At 37.8% G+C, this 6,998-nt stretch overlaps 1 pseudogene; it reads right to left on the bottom strand.

The window, feature by feature from the left end:
- Positions 1–4,290: 4,290 nt before the first annotated feature.
- Positions 4,291–6,587, bottom strand: LOC118008680 (annotated as a pseudogene).
- Between the last annotated feature and the right edge of the window lie 411 nt (positions 6,588–6,998).

The following is a 6,998-nucleotide window of genomic DNA, read 5'->3' as shown; positions in this document are numbered from 1 at the left end:
CCATTTCTAGAGCTTTGCAGTCCTTTGTATAGATCCACATTTCTTTCTGGTATTGCTTTCCTTCTGCCTGAAGACTTCCTTTAATATTTCTTGTACTGATGGTATTCTGGTGATTAATTCTTTCAATGTTATATCTTAAAAAGTTGTTATTTTGACTTCATTTTTGAAAGATGGTTTTGACTACACATAGAATTGTAGGTTGACAGGTTTTTTTTTTTTTTTTTTAGTATTTTAAAGATGTTTTTCTACTGCCTTTGAGTTTGTATTGTTTATGACAACAAATACGATGTCATCCTTACCTTTATTCTGCTGTACATAACATAGCATATTCTCTCTGGCTGCTTTTAAGATTTTCTCTTTATCACTGATTTTGAACAATTTGATTATTATGCACTTTGGAATAGTTTCCTTATTTTTTGTGTGTGTGTTTGGGGTTCATTGAGATTCTTAGATCTCTGGCTTTACAGTTTTCATCACATTTGGAAAACTTATACCTATTGTTTCTTCAAGACTTTTTTCTGTTCCCCCCTTCTCCCTCAAGGACTCCAATTACATACCCTTTGTGTTGCTTGAAGTTGTCCCACAGCCTATTAATGCTGTTTTCTTTCCTTCCTTCCTTTCTTTTTTTCCTTCTTCTTTTTTTCCCTCATTCTTTCTTTCTTTCTTTTTTTTTTTTTTTGAGTCTTTTTTTCTCTATGTTTTTCATTTTGGATAGTTTCTATTGCTATGTCCTAATATTCACTGGTCTTTACTCCTGCTATTTCTAATCTTCTGTTAATCCCATTCACTATTTTGTTTTGTTTTGTTTTTGTCTCAAACATGGTAGTTTTCATGGTATTTTCCATGTTTTCTCAGGTATGAGAGTTTGATTTTTAAAAATTTTTCCTGTTTCTACATATAGAATATAGTAATAATAACTAGAGTTGTTATCTGCTAATTCTAATATCTGTGTGCCAACACTGGGTTGGATTTCAGTGAGTGATTGATTATTCTTCTATTATGGGTCTTATTTTCCACTTTTTTTTTGCCTGCCTTGCAATCTTTGATTTGATGCCAGCCATTTTGAATTTTACCTTGTTGGATTCTAGATATTTTTATATTCCTATAAGTATTCTTCAGTTTTGCTCAGGGATGTAGTTACATTATTTGAAAATAGTTCAGTCATTTCAGGTAGTGCTTTTATGATTTGTTAGGTAGGTCTAGAGCTAATTATTCCCTACTAAGGCAAGAACTTCTTGAATACTCTACCTATGCCCCATGAATTACACCTTTTCCCAGCCTGGTTGGTGATTACATATTATCCTGGCTCAGTGTATTAGCCACAGTTATCTCTGATTTTCTCTGATGGTTTATTCACACACATGCTCTGATCAATACTCTCCTAAGTACTTGAGTGGAACCTTTTGAAGATCTTCACAGAACTCTCTCATTGTGCACCTCTCTCCTTTCTGGTATTTTGACCAGCTATCTCTAGTTACCTTGGTCCTCCCAGACTCTCAGATCTGTCTCCCCAACTCAGGGAGACCACAAAGCTCTGCCTGGGTTCCCCTTTCTGCACCACAGCCTGGAAACACTCTCAAACAGTAAGGCAGGGTGATCATAGGTTTCACCTCATATCTTTCCTTCTCTCAGGGATCACTGTCCTTCACTGTCTGATTTTCAGTGACTTGAACACTGTTGCTTCAAATATTTTGTCTGGTTTCTGTGATTGTTTCAGGCAGGAATATAAATCTGGTGCCTCTTGCTCTACCCTGACTAGAAGTGGAAATATGATTATTCCATTTTAAAATGAAGAAATGATCTCAAGAGGACTTAGTGCTGTAGTAAGTGGGAGAGCTGGAATTCATGCCCAGTTCTTTTCACTCCAACTTCAAAAACATCATCTTAGAAGTATCTGTATGGCTGAAGAAACCTCAGGGCTTCCCCCCTCCCCTTCCCAGCCTATGGCTTTTCATAATTGTTCATTTATGTTCAGCCCTTAATTTTGTTTGTTTGTCTTTAGGAGTAAAGGTGAGCAACTATTTGGGACTGTATATCTATTCTCCATCTCTCTTTTCAGGGAGAATAATGTCCTTAAAGAGCTTCATTCTTTAATGACTGGTATTTGTTGTGAATCAATAGAGAACCTTTCTCTCTGTGTTTGAACCTTGGGTAAATGTTCAGCTTCTGTTCTTATTTCGTAGGCTCACTTTTAGGTCATATACTTGCCCAGTTCAGAATCTTTGTTTCTTCCTCTGGAAAAGTACTCTTCTGTCATTCTCTCCATCAAATTCTGGCCCTCATTTCAACCCCATCCCACGCTCTATTTCTACTAGGAAAACTTCCCCACCTATGCAATTTCTACCTCTATAAAATCATGCTAGGTTTGTTTGGACAAGATGCTCCGAAGGTCTGTTCCAGCTCTGAAGCAAGTTTTGTGGGGGCTAATATTACTCCCTCCCTTTTCTAAATTACACCTTTTGGCATAAATTGATTCTGAATTATATTCTAACTTTGTACCATATATCCTATGCACTCTGTCTGGCAAGTTGCCCATCATTAATAAGTTCCAAATAAATCTTGTTGAAAGAAAGGATGAATGGCATTTTTTTCCTACTCATTCAATGTATGCCTTTTTTTCCTTCTTAACCAGAAAATAAGTTGCCTGAGGGCAGAGCTAATGTATTTTGCTTATTTGATTACATATAGGACCTACACTTTGTTAGGGGCATTGTTGAGTGTTTGCAACGACTCTGATTCCAAGGAACCACCGGCAACCTAATTTCCAGAATCATGGTACCAGGCTCAGGTGATAATGCATAGTCCCAAAGTAAATATATGTTGAATGAACAATGAGATGGCTCTGGAACAGAGAGTTTAGCAAGATAATCATGCTTACACAGAGAAACAAAGATGCAGATAGTGCAGACACACTCAAATTTTATTGTTTGTTTGATACATCTGCTGCTTTGAGGCTTATACTTAATGTGAGTCTGTTGAATGATTTACAGGTATACTCATGCACCGAGATGAAGGGCTTTATTATAAATCTCCCTCCTTGTGCTGTAGGATACTGTGCATTTTTCAATGCTGTAAACATAAATAGAAAAGTGTTTTGTCTGTGACAAGGACAAATGTCAGTTGGCAAAGCTCTTAAAGATGCAGACTTTTGAATTTGAGTTCTCATTATTATAGTGTCCTGATTCAAGAAGTAAGAATAAAAAATGCTTTATACTTATAAATTTTATTCCATAAACCTTTATAATAAGGAAAAAACAATAAAAGTTATTATATAAAAGTAATACATGTAGAAAATAGTGTTAAGCAAAAATAAAATAAAAGCCATTCCTATCTCCAACATAGATAACCACTGATAACATTTTAGAGCATATTCTCTCAGTCTTTTTATACACATATTTAATTCAAAAATGTAATTACATTAAACATATCATTTTCTCCATGCTTTTTCATTTAGTGACATGTAAACTATTCAGTATATATTCATAAAAATTCTCCAGATCATCATTTCTCACTGCTGTTTAGCACTTCAATGTATGGATCTACTGTAATTTATTTATACAAACCCCTAATTTGGGTCATTTTTGTGATTTTCAGTATTTCTGTTGTCATGAAATTAGAGGAATAAGTGTCCTTGCAGCTAAAGCTTTATGTACATCCCTAATTATTTCCTTAAAATAATTCCCTAAAAGTGGAATTCTTGGGTCAAGAAGTGTGCAAAAATCAAAGGTTTTTGACACCAAAACTACCTCTATTCCAATTTAATCTCCCAGCAAGGCATGCAGTACTTTTTAAATGTGATTTCATTTGTACTTATAACCTTTATGCAGGAAAAGTTTAAGGCATCCATATTTAGCAGTTGAGGAAATCAGGGTGCAGAAAAATCAAGAGCATATAACATTAACACCACAATTGTAAGCCCACTTTCTCCATTCCTTGTACTCTTGGAACAGTGTTCATTGCATCTCTACCAGTGGTTATTTGGAAAAACTGAGTCTGGGCTATTCCTTGATCAAAATTAGGATTTATTAGGCAAACACATACTGAAAACAAAGTTAAACAGGCTACAAAGCTTATGACGGTAATAGGTCTTTAGGCTGGTCTTTGCAATTTAAGTTATTTGCCATCAGGAGGCAATATAAGTTCACTTCCCCCTCCCCCACAAGAAGGAAATGTGGTTTTCCTGAGAAGCTAGTCTCTCTCTCTCTCTGTCTCTGTCTGTCTCTCTCTCTGTTAGACAGGAAGTAGGATTTATTGGTGGCCATGAATAAGGAGGGGGCAGTGCCAAGTTTCTCATGAGTGCAGAGACTGCCATTTGTGCAGGGGGCCACGATTAAGGATGTATTTGACCCCACAGCCTTCTGGGAAGAGCCACTTTTCAGCCACCGTGTCTTCAAATTCATCTGCATCAAACTTAGTTAAGCCCCACTTCTTGGAAATGTGGATCTTCTGGCAGCCAGGGAACTTGAACTTGGCCCTGTGTAAGACCTCAGTCACATGCTCCTTGTTCTACAGCTTGGGACAGATGGACATGATGACTTGGCCAATGTGGACCCTGGCCACTGTGCCCTGGGACTTTCCAAAGGCACCCTGCATACCTGTCTGGAACCAACATAGGACATCTTGTTGATAAGGATGAAGTGAGAGGGGTAGAGCCACCACTCAGATGTGAAAACCATCTTTGTCACAGGTTTTCATCCCGTACTTGTCGACACAAATACGGACAGCCTCCAGGGCTTCAGAGGGGAGCAGCTCCTATTCATCTGGTTGCAGATCTTGGCATCAGGGACACCTCTGCAGGAGTGAGGCTTTGGATGAATGACTTGTTCTTAACAATACCGGTAACATTGGGCAGTGTACAGCCCATGGCAACACCAGGATCTTCAGTGACACGCCAAGGGCAAAGAGAAGATAGTATCTTTTCTATCTCGCCACTTGTTGCGTAATTACAAGCTACAAAACTTTGCTTTGTATCCAAACTGACATTTATGAAATTAGGACTTCCAGTTGAATTGGTTCAAATCAAGATTGAAAATAAGTTTTGTATATTTCTTCATGAAATCTCAGCTCTTCCTAAAACTGTTTTTTTTTTTTTTTTTTTTTTCATGGATAAGGGATTATCTCACTATATGCTTTGGGCTAGACTTAAAGAAGTGAATTTCTTTTTTAAAACAAGATTCTAACTCCAGTATAACTTTTGGCTCTTGATCTAGTTAAGTTTGTGATCTTTAATTTTGCAAGATGTCAGTGTGGAAGAAAAAACAAAAACAAAGACACAACTGGATGCAATGCATCACTACCAAACAACACTTTAATTCTTTCCAACCTAGGAGACACTCCCTTAACCTGACAACTGCTTTCCAATTTTTAAGCTTCCTATTCCAAGGTAGATTGATTACAAAAATGGCACAACTGTCCATGCTCCCCTGAATCCATTCCCTTTGCAACCTGACACCATCAAAGGTGGTGTTTGTATCCCCATCCCATGAAACTGGACTAGCCCTGTAGTGTTGCAGTTCCAAGCCTAGGCTTCATAAGGTCCGGTGTACTTCTCCTTGCTCTCTCGGACCCTGGAGATCTACGTGAACAACACTGGACCAGCCTTTGGGGACATGAGCGGCCACAAGGAGGAAAGCCATCTCAAGCAAGGCCATCACAGACCAGCCAGTGCCTAGCTGCTCTGCCTACTAACCACTGATACATGAGCGTTTCCACATGGTGATCATCTTAGCTTAGCCCAGATAGGAAGAACCATCCAGCTGATCTACAGATTTATTTTTTTGGCCAGGGGAGAGAAATTGTGTTGCAGGGTTATTTAAAACAATAGATATCTGTTACTTTGGGTCTAAAGCAGTTGAGCCAATAATGATTATTACCATTCCCCTGACTGGGATTCAGAATGAAATAAGTCTGGGAGAGAAAAGATTCTGTTTCTGATTTGGCAGGTTTTGTAGATACAGATCAATGAAGTGGTCTGGCTGTATTTATATACACTGACGATTTACCTCCTGATACTCTCTGATTCCCACTAGTAATGCTTAGGAATTAGTTTAAAAATATTTCATCGGCCTGGTGTCCAGCTACTCCCAATCATATGTCATGGCCACATTAAACCATTCCTTGTTCCCCAAACATACCTCAAACACAATAACACTGGCATGCCTTCACTTCGACCTGATCTTTTCTTCTTTCTCTCTTTATCAAAATATTTTGGATAGTCTATGAATCAGCTGATTTCCTGATGCATGTTTCACAGCTCCTCTGTGAAACATGCATCTTCATCCTCCAGTATAATGACTTTCTCTTTCTTCTCTGCTTATTTTAATACCTATTTTGTAATGCTTGTTTCAGTTTGACTTATAGTCAAAGATCTAAAATTCTGCCAGTATTAGCTAATCTTGAAGACTAAGAAAAAACAAGGCAAGTTTCAGATAGAGTTTTAGATATTTCCTTGTAGAATATGGTTATGATTTTCTGCTTTTGGGGAAAAAAGAAGAAAAAGTCATTTTAGCCATATTGAGAGTTCAGAAAGGGAGCATATTTTGGCTTAAACTATACCGTGGAATCAGAATTAACTTTGTGCTGGTCATTATGCCATAGCCAAATAATTGTTCTTATTTTTATTATTAAATTCTATTTTTTAAGAAGAAAAATGGAGTAGACCTCTACTCCAGAGAGAGAGAAACAAAAAAGGCCTGGCTCAGTTCTGGTCAAGGGGAGTAATCAGTGGAGGATCTCATCAGTGTTGTGGATGCTACAACTAGGATTCCATCCATCTTGTTAAGGGACCCAGACTCAAGCCTCTGACCCCCCTTCATGCAGGATCAGCACAGCTAAGCCCTGATCTCATCTAAGACTCGAATATCTCCTTTCCTGTAAACCACTTCTATCCTGAGAGGAAAAAGCTACAGTTTATAAACATTTTTATTGGTCATATTTTACCATACGGCCAAGATGTTTGATGCTGGTTTGTTTAAAACACACACCTAAGTAGGTGTCTT

This window comes from Mirounga leonina, unplaced genomic scaffold (genome assembly GCF_011800145.1).
Source record: "Mirounga leonina isolate KUSES-001 unplaced genomic scaffold, KU_Mleo_1.0 Mir_101609, whole genome shotgun sequence".
Lineage (NCBI taxonomy): Eukaryota > Metazoa > Chordata > Mammalia > Carnivora > Phocidae > Mirounga > Mirounga leonina.
This window is presented reverse-complemented; position numbering and strand designations above follow the sequence as displayed.